This window comes from Etheostoma spectabile, unplaced genomic scaffold (genome assembly GCF_008692095.1).
Source record: "Etheostoma spectabile isolate EspeVRDwgs_2016 unplaced genomic scaffold, UIUC_Espe_1.0 scaffold00018482, whole genome shotgun sequence".
Lineage (NCBI taxonomy): Eukaryota > Metazoa > Chordata > Actinopteri > Perciformes > Percidae > Etheostoma > Etheostoma spectabile.
The window spans coordinates 109445-126473 of NW_022604279.1; the positions used below are offsets into that span (position 1 = coordinate 109445).

Sequence of the window (17029 nt, forward strand, 5' to 3'; positions counted from 1 at the left end):
TTGTTTCTTTGGGCTAACTGTATTAGCTTTAGACCAGCTGGTAGCAGCTATTAAATCACTATTTATTTGAGAAGGGGAGAACTTGCAAATAGCAGGGTGTTCAATACTTATTTTCTCACTGTTTGAGGAAAATGTCTTTTTAAAAGGCAGAAACCTCAAACTTAAACTGGCTCATGGTGGGAAGTCATCTGACACACCAGTTGGGGGAGAGGGTGAGAGAGAGAGAGAGAGAGAGAGAGAGAGAGAGAGAGAGAATGGAATGAAAGATGACCCTGGTAATTATGGCAGCAGTAAAGGTAATAGAATATTACTAATATAAGTAGCAGTAGTAGTGCAGGGGGGGTAGCAGGCGTCCAGCAGGACCACGGCAGCAGCTGCATCCACTACTCAGGTGCCACCACAATCCAAGGAAATCTGAGAGTGGAGAAAGCACAAGGGCTTCTGGAAAAAAGCAACATTAGTACATGCATGCTTTTTCAAGTATCAACAACAATCATAAAGATGATAGCCTACTCACATTCATGCAGGGGGCACCCAGATTTGAACTGGGGACCTCTTGATCTGCAGTCAAATGCTCTACCACTGAGCTATACCCCACACACCACAGTTAGATATGCTTATGTGCAGCAAAACAATGCTGGACCTCCACCATGTGGTACCTTCACAGTCTGAGAAAGTATCCAAATCTCATCTACTGTATGAAAGGGGAGTTACAGTTTTTTACAATTGCTATGACAGATTTTTCAATACTTTTAACAAATTTCCAAAAGTTTAACCAAGTTAGCACTGCATCCGCATGTGTAAGCTATACTATTACAGTTTTTTACAATTCCTATGACAAATTTTCAATACATTTAACAAGTTCCTAAACTCTTAACACACCAAACACACAAAACACACAACTGGCAAAACAGTTAATTTCATGCTCAAAATCACACATTGTAAACTAAACTCCAAAACTAATTTTCACAATACAATAATACACTAACAACACCACTATGTCTAACAAAACACTGCAAACTTTTTCAAAATCAAATAATTATTCCAAACACTAACACATGTTCTCCTCAACAGGAACATTTAGTCAATCTTAACACAATGACGAAAGAAAACTCTATCATCAGCTGACATTACACAACTTCATTATTTTAGATGTGTCAGGTATGCCCTTATACAATAGACAGTATATTGTATTGATCATAGAATTGTTTTGAACATGCATTTTCAACTCAATTCAATTCAATTTTATTTATAGTATCAATTCATAACAGAGTTATCTCGAGACACTTTACAGATAGAGTAGGTCTAGACCACACGCAGAATTACAAGGACCCAACAGTTTCTAGTAGTTTCCTCCAGAGTAGCAACAGTGCGACAGTGGCGAGGAAAAACTTCCTTTTAGGCAGAAACCTGGGACAGACCAGGCTCTTGGTAGGCGGTGTCTGACGGGCCGGTTGGAGTTAGAATGAAGAGTGGAAATAAAAAAAATAGAAAAAATAGTAGTTTTGTAGCAGTTCTTTGTAGTAGTTCATGGCATAGCAGGGCACTGTGCAGCATTACAAGGCACAGCAGGACGTAGCAGGATGGACATGGCATCGCAGAACGTGTAGTGGGACCAAGGCGACAGCCTGCTACCATGATTTGGAGCCTCCCTGATCCGAGGAAACATGCTGGGGAAAAAAAACATAAGGACCCGGGGAGTGACTCCCCAGAGCTAGGTTAGTAACAAGCATTTCTGGGACGGATGCACAAAATGGAAAATAGAAAGATAGAGGAGAGAGGAGCTCAGTGTGTTCAAGGAAATCCCCAGCTGTCTAAAATTATTACAGCAAAACTAAGAGAGACAGGGTAAAGAGAGGAGCCTGGTCAGGCTAGAACTCTCCCCAACCCAATTGGGCTATGCCAAGTCTCCCTCTAGTTTTATAATATTCTTGATTATATGATAGATAGATCTGACAACTATGGCGAGAAGCAGGTGGGCCGGGTTAGGCGTATGCTGCAACTACTCACTCCCTAACAATATTAAATTCTATGCCCTAACTATAAGCTTAATCAAAAAGGAAAGTCTTAAGCCTACATGATGATGGGATGCAAACAGAGGGGGGCCTCCCTTGGGACGTGGTTCAGGCAGGTCCAGCTGCGAGTAGGTTTTGGGGAGGACTAGGTGGAGGGAAGATATCTCCAACCTGGCATGGGAACGCCTCAGGATCCCCCTTTTGCTCGGAAAAGGGAAGTTTGGGGTCCCCTGCTGGCGCTGCTCAACAAAGAAGGATGAATGGCTGGAACCCTGGTCACTAGCTCATTGTTTTCTTGCAAGACAGGCAAACCTTTAGCAGGTGCTGTAGCTTAGTGGTTAAATCCCCGGTCCAATTCTCAGCAAAGCCTCATTATCAGTTAATATTTATGTTATCAGCCCTACAAAGAGTGTATATATTTGTTATTTATTTTGCTATAGTGCTTAACAAGCATTACTTAATTTTGCCCAGTTCTGGCCTGTTGGACCCATTTTTTAATGCTTTTAAACCTTGTTTTGTTGGGGCTGAATGTGGCCCCGGTGTACACCATGACAATGTGACATCACTGTCGGGTGGGGTTTCAATTGCATGTGATGCTGACTGAGGTCAGAGGTAGGGGTGATCCGAGTGTCCGGCTGAAACGAGTATCCGGTACGGATAAAGCACTTTTGCCGAGTACAAGTATTATCCGAGTAATATGAGTCAATATCCGTGCTCGGATTGAATAAAACTCCTCAACTGGCCGCGCAGCGTTCTGTGATAATCACAGCGCCCCCCCCGCCTACAAACCCGCTCGGATCATTCACACACACACAGAACAAGGAGAAATGCGCTCTCTCTCTTTCTCTCTCTCGCTCGCTCGCTCTCTCGCTCTTTCTCTCTCTCTCTCTCTCTCTCTCTCTCTCTCTCTCGCTCCCGCTCCGTCAGTCAATCAGGTCTGCGGATCTGTTCCGTTAACGTTTAGGGTTTCTTCAGCTTCAGGTTTGTTTTTAACTTCGGTTTATAGTACTTACAGACATAGTAACCAGTAGATTTCTGGTGAACGTGGGGTTTGTAGTCCTTACATAGTAACCAGTAGATTTCTGGTGAACGTGGGGTTTGTAGTCCTTACATAGTAACCAGTAGATTTCTGGTGAACGTGGGGTTTGTAGTCCTTACATAGTAACCAGTAGATTTCTGGTGAACGTGGGGTTTGTAGTCCTTACATAGTAACCAGTAGATTTCTGGTGAACGTGGGGTTGTAGTCCTTACATAGTAACCAGTAGATTTCTGGTGAACGTGGGGTTTGTAGTCCTTACATAGTAACAGTAGATTTCTGGCCTCGTGGGGTTTCAGACGTGCTGCTCGGTTTAAATGCAACTCCCGTTGCGTCTCTGCCATCGGAGATTTTTTTTTGCCCCCCCAGCTGCCCCCCGCCCCCTCTCTCTCTGTGTCTCTCTCTTACACACACACACACACACACACACAACACACACACACACACACACACACCCACACACACATATACCTGGTGTGGAAATAAAAAATAAAAAAAAGAACCAAAAAAAAAAAATCACACTGATCATAAAAAAAGTTTAAAAAAGAAAGTTATATTGAGTATGAAAACTCTTGTTCATTACATTTACTTCATAATTGCAACCGCATGTGTTGTATTCACTGTTGCAAAACGTTCTGTATATAGTTTGTTTGTTACCATGACAACACCATTGATCTGAAGCTCGATGCTGTCATGTAAATAGTTTTCAAATCAGCAATAAATATAACAATTTTTGATCAACTCATATCAATTGCATGCTTAAATAACATACCGGTTAAAGCCCCGCCCATTTCAAGAGAACCCGACCCACTTCCGGGTTAAATATGACCACTTCCGGTTTAGGCCCCGCCCAGTCCGAGTACAGATCCGGATACAGATAATACATGTGGTAAACAGATACAGATACAGATACAGATAATGCTGTACTCGCTTATCCCTAATATATATATAGGCTATATATATATATATATATATCATCAGTTTTTTAATTGTAAATACTGATTGTTTGCATTTCATTCAGTGGTTTTAATTCTTTGTTTTCACTGTTGTCTTGCAACACTGTTGTTTGTTCGAGATAAATAAATTAAATGAAACAAGATAACTGGACAAATACATTTCCCGTATTAGAGCCGTATTAGAAGCATATTTTGTAGCTTTGCAACATATGGTTTGCCATATGTGCATTTTAAGTTTTATATTTTTTTAGCAAGAATCTTCTTAAGAAATCTAACAATCAGTCCTTTGATTTGAGGCAGACTCAGGCCGTAAACTAGAGGGTTATTAATGGGGGGCACCATCAAATACTCTAAAGATAAAACAACTGTGATGATAGGATTTCTTTTATCAGTCTCAGATCGAGTCAATGACAGCTCAAGATGGCGGCGCGAGTACATCGCGAGGCTCGCGGTCTCTCCAGATTCTGCAATTTTGCGGTATTTTTCTTCCTCATTTCGGGTCTGTTCGTGCAGAACAGTTGTGCCTTTACATCGTACAACCGACGTGAGCTTTTGGACATTGGTTCGCAAATTTCCGACAGTTTTATGGACAATCTTCGACTCCTTCCTGAGATCGCCAGAAGACCCGAGGCTACGCACTCTGCCCGGCCGGGCGGAAGTGCTCGCAGGCTGCGTCGAGATCGTAAACAAAGGCGGGGGAAGCGCGGAGGACTAAGAGCTAAGCTAAAGCTAACACCACACCGGCTCTCTTTACCCAGCATTTTCCTTGCCAATGTACGGTCGCTGATGAACAAAATGGAGGAGATCCGACTCAGCATTACACACAGTAATAGTAACAGACTTTTGAACTGTAATGTCATAATCTTCACGGAAACATGGTTAAACAGCGGAATACCGGACAATGCTTTCGAGCTAGCGGGACTTCACACATTCCGGGCGGATAGAACACTAGATGGCTCCGGCAAGACCAGAGGTGGTGGTCTGTGCATTTACATTAACAAAGCTTGGTGCACAAACTCTGCTATTGTTGGGAGACATTGTTCAGCTAACCTTGAGTTTCTCATGGTTAAATGTAACCGTTCTATCTACCACGGGAGTTCACTTGTACGATTATCACTGCAGCCTATATTCCCCCGGACGCTGACGCCAAGTTTGCGATGAAAGAACTTCACGCAGCCATTAGTAAACAACAGACCGTTCACCCGGAAGCTGCGTTTATTGTCGCTGGTGATTTTAATCATTCAAACTTGAAGTCAGTGCTACCAAAATTTCACCAGCATGTTTCTTGTCACACCAGAGGAAACAAAACTTTAGACCATGTTTACACAAACATGGCTGGAGCCTACGTCGCGACACCCCTCCCCCACCTGGACAGTCAGATCACCTTCTTTGTTCCTCACCCCCAAATATGCACCTCTCATCAATCGCGTGAAGCCATCAGTGAAGACCATCAAGGTGTGGCCTGCAGGAGCAGATTCATCACTTCAGGAAAGGTTTCTACACACAGACTGGAGTACGTTTGCTACTCAAGCCACCAGTGGCTCTCACACGGACATTGACTGCTACACCTCCTCTGTACTGGATTATATTAACACCACCATAGACACTGTTACAACCCAGAAGCAGATCACCACATACCCAAATCAGAAGCCATGGATGAACAGGAAAGTGCGACTCCTATTGAAGACACGCAATACTGCCTTCAGATCAGGAGACGCACAGGCCTATAGCACATCCAGGGCAAATCTGAAAAGGGGCATCAAAGAGGCCAAGCACTGCTACAAGCTGAAGATAGAGGGACACTTCTCCAACGCTGATCCTCGACGCATGTGGCAGGGCATTCAGGCCATCAGTGACTATAAACCCACTCACTCCACCCCCGTAGCCACTGATGTGAACTTCCTGAACGAGCTTAATGACTTTTATGCTCGCTTTGAAAGAGACAACAGAGAAACTGCCACCAAGCTCAAACCCTCAGCTGACCACCCCCCATCACACTCTCCTCACAGATGTCTGCAAGGCACTGAGCAGGATCAGCACGCACAAGGCTGCTGGACCGGATAACATCCCTGGACGCGTACTCAGGGCATGTGCGGAGCAGCTCGCTGGAGTTTTTACAGACATCTTCAACCTGTCTCTTGCCCAAGCTGCTGTACCAACATGCTTTAAATGCACGTCCATTGTGCCAGTGCCAAAACACTCCAGCCCGAAGTGCCTTAACGACTACCGCCCTGTAGCACTCACACCCATCGTAATGAAGTGCTTTGAGCGGCTGGTCCTGGCACACCTAAAGGACTCGCTACCATCAACATTGGACTCACACCAGTTCGCCTACCGTAGCAATAGGAGCACAGAGGATGCGGTTTCCATGGCACTGCACTCTGTGCTCACACATCTGGACAATAAGAACACTTATGCACGAATACTGTTTGTTGACTTCAGCTCAGCATTCAACACTGTCATCCCGGCTAAGTTAATAGCCAAACTTGGAGACCTGGGCATCAACACCTCCACGTGCAATTGGATTTTGGACTTTCTTACCAACAGACCCAGAATGTTCGATCAGGCTCCAACTGCTCCACGTCCATCACACTCAACACTGGTGTACCACAGGGCTGTGTGCTGAGCCCGTTTCTCTACTCCCTCTTCACCTCCGACTGCAAGCCTGTGTACGAATCTAATTCCATCATCAAGTTTGCGGACGACACTACGGTGATTGGTCTCATCAGCAACAACGATGAGACTGCCTACAGGGAAGAGATCCAGCACCTGGCCACATGGTGCACTGAAAATAACCAGCTCCTCAACACCACCAAAACCAAGGAGCTCATCGTGGACTTCAGAAAGGAGCCAAGAGGCACGCACGACACCATCCACATCGATGGAATGGCTGTTGAGCGTGTCTCCAGTTTCAAGTTTCTGGGGATCCACATCTCGGCGGACATGTCCTGGTCAACCAACACCTCCTGCCTGGTCAAGAAGGCTCACCAGCGCCTCTTCTTCCTGAGGACACTGAGGAAGAATCAGCTTTCCTCAACTATCCTGGTGAACTTCTATCGCTGTGCAATAGAAAGCATCCTGACAAACTGTGCAACAGTGTGGTATGGGAGCTGTTCTGTTGCAGAGCGCAAGGCACTGCAGCGGGTGGTGAAAACGCCCAGCGCATCACCGGGACTCCACTGCCCGCCATCGAGCACATCCAGAGGAAACGCTGTCTGCATCGAGCTCGCAGCATCCTGAAGGACTCCTCTCACCCAGCCCACAGACTGTTTTCTCTCCTGCCCTCCGGCAGGCGTTTCAGGGTCCTCCGGACCAGGACCAGCAGACTAAAGAACAGTTTTTTCCCAGAGCTGTCTCTTTATTGAACTCTAATCCTCATTGATCCCACTCCCCTCATATACTGACAGACTCTCCTCTCCCTCCTCACACCTGCCTCCATTTTGTTATCTGCAATATTATAATGTTCATCTGCACTGCTGACTGTTACTATAGTAACGACTGTTTACATCTGCATCTTTTGCACTACTTACCTTTTTGCACTACTTACATTTCATTTGCACTGCTGACTGTTTATTTATTTACAGTACCAATTGTTACATTTACATCTGAACTACCGTACTTTAACTGTAATATGCAATTACTTTCCACCGCACTTTAATTCGGATAGTTTTGCCCAAACTTTACCTTATTTCATTAGTATATTATGCTGTTTGCACATATCTGTAAAAAATTTGCAATTATAGTAATATCCACCAAATTCCTAGCTGTAAATCTTGCTCACAATACCTGTTATCTATATTTTGTATTCATAGGACAAACCCATCTGTAAAACTCTGTTTATAATAGTATTCTTTTCTATATTTATTCATTACATATCCATGTCTTGCACTTACGGAACCATTGTATATCCTGCACTTACTGCTATTGCACTTCTGGTTAGACCCAAACTGCATTTCGTTGCCTTGTACCTGTACATGTGTAATGACAATAAAGTTGAATCTAATCTAATCTAATCTAATCTCACAGAAGACAGAGAGAGAATAGGTGGTGAATGTGATGATGTGAGGCAGGCAGGTCTGGAACGCTTTCCTCTGAAATCAGACGAGTTCTCCTGCAAACAAGCAGAATACGGAGATAGGTGTACGGACAAAGAACAGGGGGGTGAAGGTGATTATTATTGTAACAAAACTGACTTACGATGTTGTTCAGAGTTATGTCCAAACAGGAGAGCTGACCACACAGGCCAGTTGGAACAGAACAGCCTATTCAGTTATTGCCACACAGCGGTAATCTGACAGTAAGATAGAGCATGAAACCCACACCAAATGCAGGGACGAGCACGGCAAAAATCACGAGATGTGTTCATCTAAATGTCATTTACTGTGATAGTGTAAAGGCTGGCAAATAGCAACAAATCTATCATAGGCCATGATGCTGAGGAAAGTCAACTCATATGATGCATAGGTGTCAATAACATACATCGAATGAAACATAATGGACGTGAGATTAATGAGTGTCAGACAGAATGTCCATCAGAAACCTGGGAAGAAGCAGCTGAGCGTACAGAGAGTTAAAAGACAGACAGCTGATGAAAATATACATGGGCTGATGCAGAGACTCTCCAGACAGACAGTCAGAATAATGACAACGTTAGCAGGAAATAGTCATGTAGAGCAACAGACACAGACTGAAGAACAGATATTTGAGGGGCAAAGTCTGCAAACAGAGTGAACCGAAAATACAAAGGATTCAGGCTGTTGTTGCTCATCATGTCTGCACAACCGTTGAGCTGGAGGAGAGAAGTGGAGTAATGGAGAAACAGAGAAGGGAAAAAAACGGATTGAGGTACAGTATAGGGGTATTAAATATTTCAGCAAAATGTTCAATTTCAACACTTCAAAAGACAAAACATACAATAAACCTGCATGTATGTTGCATCAACTGCACATTTCTAACCATTGTGTATATTCTGCAAAACACAACATTTGAGTTAGTTAAAAAAGACATGTTCAAAATAGGCATAGGTGAAAAAGGTTAGGGTCACATGAACTAAATCAACAAGAATCTCATGTCAGCTCAACAAAAAGAGTGTCCTCTGATAGCTGAGAAATTAGTTCATATATCAGACAACAGAATATACTGATATAGCGTCATGTTATTCATGTGGTCTTTCAGTTAATACATTCATGAAGATATTCAGAAAACAGTCTTTGCATCAGTGTGTGTTAACTTAGCTTTAGAATTATACACAGACCCTCCCCTGACTGCAGCAGACTGAGCAGCAGTGAACCTTTATCCTGTTTTGCTGTCACACTGAGAGCAGCAACCTGGACACACAGGTCCAAGGGAAGGGACGGTGTCACACACTGATTACGCATTTTTGTGTTATGTTGCATCAGTATACCCACGCCCAGACGTCCAAGGCCAGAGATATGTGTCACTCCAACCCACGGTGCAATAAGGAACAACAAGTATGTATAAAAGAATATTGAAGATAAACATATTGACATTTGAAATACGAAATAAGAGTTCCTCAATGTTCTTTTTGATGTTGTTGTTTTGTTGTTGAATGTTCTGAATGTTCAGATTCAAGAGTTTCTTGGGGTCTTCACAGACACCTTCAACCATGACGAAGAAAAGCGGCAGAAGGAAGATGATCCGACCGCAGTGTGATTGCTGCTGAGGATGCTTATCATTACCCAGCTGTAAATGACATCAGACCAGAGGATCGCACAGCAAGGCATCAGTGCTCGAGGAGTCATCTGATAGGGGCCCATGCAAGAACTTTCCTATTATCTCGTAGTAGAACATTACAATGGACATGTATTTACAGACATGTGTTTACAGACACTTTGAAAAAATGGCTCACCAAGTCGCAGGTTCACACACATCACACATAAGTTAGTTAAATATGTAATAAACATTAAGAATGTGCAGATGAACAATATGAAGTGCAGATAGATAAATTGATGTGGATGTCGTCTGATGGCTGGTCTGGGAGGATGTGTGTGTGATGACCGGGTGGAGGAGACTCAGAGTGGGGGGTTCCCTCTCAGACGCACTTTTTGCCGGAATAGTTTACAGACCCCCAAAAACGTCAGATTGTGTAGAACTGAATTGTGTGTGGGCTTAACTGAGATTGTGAGATTGTTGGGAATGTTGGGATGTAAGATTGGTATGCCTGGGAGACCAGCGCCTGGGGAACTGATCGGAGGTTGGAGATGCCTGATATGCTGGCTGTGGATGCTGCACCAATGCGGAAAGAGTGGCGGGAATAATGTTTGGGTGAATGGCTGAAATGCAGAGATTCTGTTCAGATGTTTTTGAAACCAGAATCGAGTGGCCATTTTGGAATACTGAAAAGTGGGTGTTGTGGAGATGCCTCTGGGGGTACCTGGAGTCGATGTATTGATAGTGGCTCGTAGGTGGTTGATGTAGGAGCTGAGGTGCAAGACATAAATTGGGAAGGAAACTTCTAAATGTGCCACAGCACCAGGGTAAAAAGATCAACCTATCAACTTTCCAATCTGTTTCAAGTGAGCTTACAGGTTTAATGTTAAGTAATTTTGTTTTTAAACAAACTATTATATGTTATTTTGTATGGCTTCATCTTGTCAAGTATTATAACAACGTTTTGATACCAGGAACCCAGATCATTCAGTTTTTGCGACAACTTCTGGCGGTAAAATCTGCCAGCCATGTCTCTTCAGGTCCGTTGACAGTTTGAGCAAAGGGCAGCTCCACGTGCATCGTTAATTGTTTTTCCACAAGACAGAAGAGGGGTGCACCGTTCCCAGCGACGCTGCAATACCGGGTCGATGCGTGAATTTAGATTCGTGCATATACACATCAACTTTCTTTTAATAAATGCATATACACATCAACTTTCTTTAAGATTTATGCATATACACATCAACTTTCTTTTTAATAAATGCATATACACATCAACTTTTTTAAGATTTATGCAATACACATCAACTTCTTTTTATTATATCATCACCATTCCTTTGTCATCATCAAAATTCATTATGAAATCAACTTTCTTTTAGATCAATGCAAATACAACTCAACTTTCTTTTTGATTATTGCATATACACATCAACTTCCTTTAGATTAATGCACATACACATCAACTTTTATTATATTACTGCATATACACATCAACTTTCTTTTGATTATCATCACCATTCATTATGTCATCATCACTATTCATTATGACATCAACTTTCTTTTAATAAATGCATAAACACATCAACTTTCTTTGATTTATGCAAACACATCAACTTTCTTTTTCATTAAAGGACATAACAGCTGCTACTTAGCAGTTCCCAGTATATTACTACTTCCCAGTCCCAACCCGCGGTAATTCTCACTTGGTGTGCCGCTTTCCAAATCCAAGGCCTCACTATTCCCCCATTGTCACAGGGCCAATATTTTGTCCTTGCTGTTTTCTGCCAATCAAAGTGCAATCTTGCTACACTTTTGTATGGCTTTATCTTGTCAAGTATTATAACAACGTTTTGATAACAGGAACCCACGAGGTTTCACAGATCATTCAGTTTTTAGGACAATTTTTGGCGGGGTAAAATCTGCCAGCCATGTCTCTTCAGGTCCGTTGACAGTTTGGGCAACGGGCAGCTTCAACGTGCATCGTTAATTGTTTTTCCAGAAGACAGAAGATGGGTGCACCGTTCCGGTGACGCTGCAATACGGGTCGATGCGTGGGGTTTAGATTTGTGCATATACACATCAACTTTCTTTTACATTACTGCATATACACATCAACTTTTTTTTGATTCATCATCACCATTCATTATGTCATCATCATTCCATTATGTCATCATCACAATTCATTATGACATCAACTTTCTTTTATATTACTGCATATACACTAGGGGTGATCCGAGTATAGGCTGAAACGAGTATCCGGTACGATAAAGCACTTTTGCCGAGTACAAGTATATCCGAGTAATATGAGTCAATATCCGTGCTCGGATTGAATAAAACTCCTCAACTGGCCGCGCAGCGTTCTGTGATAATCACAGCGCCCCCCCCCCCCCCGCCTACAAACCCGCTCGGGATCACATCACACACACAGAACATGGGAGAAATGCGCTCTCTCTCGCTCTCCCGCTCTCTCTGCTCCGTCAGTCAATTCGGTCTGCGGATCTGTTCCGTTAACGTTAGGGGTTCTTCAGCTTCAGGTTTGTTTTTAACTTCGGTTTGTAGTCCTTACATAGTAACCAGTAGATTTCTGGTGAACGTGGGGTTTGCAGTCCTTACATAGTAACCAGTAGATTTCTGGTGAACGTGGGGTTTGTAGTCCTTACATAGTAACCAGTAGATTTCTGGTGAACGTGGGTTTCAGACATGCTGCTTGTTTTAAATGCAACTCCAGTTGCGTCTCTGCCATCGGAGATTTTTTTTTTTTTACTGTCAGCTGCCCCCCCCCCCCGCCCCCTCTCTCTCTGTGTCTCTCTCTTACTCCACACACCACAACCATCACACACACACAACCACCACACACACACCACACACACACACACATATACCTGGTGTGGAAAAAAAAAAATAAAAAAAGAACCAAAAAAAAAAAAAATCACACTGATCATAAAAAATAAAAAGTTAAAAACAAGTTATATTGAATATGAAAACTCTTTTCATTACATTTACTTCATAATTGCAACAGCTGTTGTATTAATTGTTGCAAAAACGTTCTGTATATAGTTGTTTGTTACCATGACAACACCATGATCTGAAGCTCGATGCTGTCATGTAAATAGTTTTCAAATCAGCAATAATATAACAATTTTTGATCAACTCATATCAATTGCTCTTCAGGTCCATTGACAGTTTGGCAACGGGCAGCTCACGTGCATCGTTAATTGTTTTCCACAAGACAGAAGAGGTGCACCGTTCCCAGCGATGCTGCAATACCGGGTCGATGCGTGGAGTGAACGGAGCAAGCCCCTTTTTCACACTCCCATTGCTAAAAATCCATTTAATATGGTTGCCCCTGATAGAGGACATATCAGATATTAAACTGATAAGAACAGGCTACACTGATTTAGCCAAAAGGCCGAGAAGCGATGACCACCACCTCTATGCTGTCAGATGCGACCTCCCGGACGGTTCTCAGTTGTCACGGTCCAGTAATTTTAAATGGACATAAAGCTGCTGCTTAGCACCCCCGTCAAACGCGCTTCATGGGGAAGCACAAAAAGTTTTAGTTAAAGACGGCAATTTTGGTTTTCCCCAATTGGTCAAGCTCCTGCCAACGTGCAATATTCCCATGCTGTCACATTTTGGCTACGTTTAAGAATCTGAGTTTCTTTTGGAGAGCATATTTGTTTTTCACAAGTACAAAAGGCTTAGCAAACAGCAAAGCCCACCAAAAATAACTTCAACTCATAGGCGTTCCTCTCCACGGAAGTCTTTAGTAAAAGGCGAAAGACTTGTGCGTTATGAAGAGAACCCAGAGTAAGTGCAGCCCACTCTCGAGAGCAGCCGAAAATGCCAGTCTTCCCAGTCCCAACCCTCGCGGGTAATTCTCACTTGGTGTGCCGCTTTCCAAATCCAAGGCCTCACCTATTCCCCCATTGTCAAGGGCCAATATTTTGTCCTGCTGTTTTTCTGCCAATCAAAAGTGCAAATCTTGCTACACTTTTACATAGTAACAGTAGATTTCTGGTGAACGTGGGTTTCAGACATGCTGCTTGTTTTAAATGCGACTCCAATGCGTCTCTGCCTCGGAGATTTTTTTTTTTACTGTCAGCTGCCCCCCCCCGCCCCCTCTCTCTCTGGTCTCTCTCTTACTCACACACACACACACACACACACACACACACCACACACACACACACACACAACAATAACTGGTGTGAAATAAAAAAAAATTTAATATATTTGAAGAGGACATATCAGATATTAAACTGATAAGAACAGATTTTTTTTTTTTTTTTTTTTCTTTTGAAAAGAATTTATTGACACTCATTCATACTTTTGTCATTTAATGTCACATGAAAGTTACCTTTTAAAATACAACAAGTCAATAAATAAACATAAGACATCCAAAACAACCTTCAAGAGATGCGTTATACATAAATAATCCATAAAACATCCAAAACAATTGCTTAAAAAATGCATTACAGATAACATGTCATAGATTAAAAGGTTAAAAAGGTTTTAATGTAAATGAGTGGTCTATGTTAAAAATCTCCTCAGCAGGGAGCGCATATGTTATGAATAAAAAGTCCACTGTTGTGCAGGAGTGGGGGAGTCCCTACCAAGTGGGAACTCATCCGCTCCCCCAAACAGATTTGGTCTCTCGGGATCTGTCGAGGTGCTCAGAGGAGACCTCACCCTGTAGCTCCTCCCACCGACCTCACCCGGAGGGTCAGGCCGCCGCTGCTTTGAACTTGTACTGTGTGGCTCCGGCTCCTTCGTACGAATGGGCACAGAGGCGATTCTTCTTTAAGGCTGTGTCCTAGGCCGCCGCCTGCAGCTCCGGCCATTCGGACCGTCGCTGCGGCCATCCGGATCACGCCTCGGGGGGGATCTGCATGTGCTTCCTTACCAGCAAGTTTCTGGAGGTCCATATGGCGTCTTTGATGGCGGTAGGGTGAGCCACTGTTTGGCAAATGTTGTGCTGGTATCTGTTTCCTGGCTCACGTACAGCACCAGCTGTGGTGTAAGGACCTCCCTTGCTGGCAAGTACGGGAATTGCAAGGAGCCGGCCATTGCCCAGTTCTACGGCAGCACTGCACTCCCAGAGCAGGTGCCTCACCGACTCAGGCGCGCCACAAACTGGTCGGGGGCAAGTTGCGTGCGCCGACATGCCCCGGGAAGTGCATTACGGACCTGACGGGGAGGATCTCGTGAGCCACCATCCATGACAGGTCCCGGAGTCTGTTGGAAGAGCGGGATGGTTTACGTTGCGCCAAAATGTTGAGGGCTCGCCCAATGTGAGCCCGCGCACTGGACTCACTGGTTCCCGCTCCTGCACAACAGAAATGAGAGAGCGGTGAGTAGTTAAAACCTGCAAACCTCCGCTCAAGGTTAAAATGCCTTAAAAATGACTGGATAAAAGCATAAGCTGGTGGCAGGTTAAAAGACACTGGAACTCTGAGGTCTGTGGGTAAAATCTTGATTTCCTGAGGTACGACCCATCCAGAACTTGTCATCGCTGCGGTCTTGGGGTTACTGGATGGGGCTGTGGCGGTTAAAATGTGCAGGGCGGTGTATCTGCTCCCTAAAAACAAGTACAGGTCAGGCACTCCTTTTCCTCCTTCCTCCTTTGGCTTCTTCATCACGCTTCGTTTCAGTCTTTCCCATTGGAGCCCCACAAGAAATAAAAGATGGCTCGTTCCAGGTCTAAAATCGTTCTCCTAGGCGGGATTAAAACAGAACTGATTAGTAAAAGCAAAGGTAAAATCACTGCTTTAATGATTAAAACCTTTCCTTCTAAAGTCAGTCCTCTAAGTGTCCAGTATCCTAGTCTCTGTCTGACTTCCCTACCTTGTCTGCCCAATTTGTTTTCCTCCCCTCCTATCAAACTGATCCCAAGTATTTTTTGGTCGGTCCGGGTCACAGTCAGGGGGAGTCCTGTCGTCTCAGTCGCCGCCATGGTCCATAAAATTGGGCTTGGGTCTTGCTTCGGTGAGCTTCGACCCAGAGGCCTGTCGAACCAGTCAGTCAAGTCCAGCGTCCTGTTGACAGATAAAAGGTCAGTGCATAAAATGTTGATGTCGTCCATATATAAAATGCATTTTGTCTCGAGTCCCCGCTCCCTGGACTCTTACCCCTGGATCGTTGGTCCCTTCTCAAGATCTGTGCCATCGGTTCTATTGAGAGGACGTAAAGGAGGGCAGATAACGGACAACCCTGACGGACACCGCAGTTTATATCCACTGTGCTGTCAGATGCCCGTTAACAATGAATTTGCTGTTGATCCCCCGGTACAGCAGTCCCACCCAGGCTATAAACCTTCTTGGGAACCCATTTTTTGCAGTACCTGAAAGAGTTACTGGTGCGAGACCGATCAAAGGCTTCTCAAAATCTAAATTCAGGACTACTAGCCGAATGTTCTGTCTCTCGCATAACAGATGGTGCTCGGATCAGTACGAGGCTGTCGGTGATCTTCCTCCCCGGGACGGCACAGGCTTGATCCGGTGAATCAGCTCTCCTAAAAACAGGGACATACGTGAAGCTAATAATTTGCTAAAAAGTTTACAGTCGACATTTAAAAGTGTGATGGGTCTCAGTTTTTCAAGTCTGTTTGTCTCTGTCTTTATGTAAAAGGTCACTATCCTACTCTAAAACTGTCAGGAAGTCGGTCCAGTTGTTCAAAATCCATAAAAACAACAAGCAAGTCTGGTGCTAAAATGTCCCAAAATGTCAAGTAAAATTCCAAGGGAAGCCCGTTTCTCCTGGTGACTTCCCTTTCTTAAAAGTTTTTACACAGTTGTTTAGTTCAATCATGGTAAAATCTTGAGTTAAGAGCACATTGTCATTTTTTGCTTGTTCAATTGATTTTAAAACTTCGGTCATGGTGTCTTATAACTGCTTTTTCCGTGTACAGTTCACGGTAAAAGTCTCGACAGTTTCTTTAATTTCCTCTGTTGTGTTAGCTATGCACCCGTTTTCTTTTTTAAGTCTTAACATGACCCCCCCTTTATTTATGATTTCTTAAAAAAAATATCTTGTGCAATTCTCTCCTTCCTTATTTCCCTCTCCTTGTTCTTAGTATGACACCTTTGCTTTTAATTTCTGCTAAAACCGACATCTCTGTTTAATTTGTTTTATTTCCTCATTAAAATCATTCCCTGTTGGATTAATTTAAAATACCTCTGAAGTCGTTTCTGCAGTCCCATCATGCGTCTGTTGTCCCTATCTTTTCCTCTTACCTGCCTGTCTGTAAAAAGTCTTAGTTTCCCTTCACCATTTCCCACCACTGTGCGCGTGTATCGTAAAAGTCTTGAAGGGTCTGCCATTCTTGTATTGCTCCCTGTACTGCCTATCGA

General features: G+C 43.6%; 3 non-coding genes across 3 annotated transcripts; all 3 read right to left on the minus strand.

Annotated features, from left to right (window-relative positions):
• Positions 1–525: 525 nt before the first annotated feature.
• Positions 526–597, minus strand: trnac-gca (transfer RNA cysteine (anticodon GCA)). Its single transcript has one exon. It is a non-coding gene; the product is annotated as a tRNA-Cys (tRNA).
• A 12313-nt stretch (positions 598–12910) lies between these two features.
• On the minus strand, positions 12911–13098 carry LOC116680540 (U2 spliceosomal RNA). The gene has a single exon (XR_004329776.1). It is a non-coding gene; the product is annotated as a U2 spliceosomal RNA (small nuclear RNA).
• Positions 13099–13375: 277 nt separating this feature from the next.
• On the minus strand, positions 13376–13491 carry LOC116680541 (U5 spliceosomal RNA). The gene has a single exon (XR_004329777.1). It is a non-coding gene; the product is annotated as a U5 spliceosomal RNA (small nuclear RNA).
• Positions 13492–17029: the final 3538 nt, after the last annotated feature.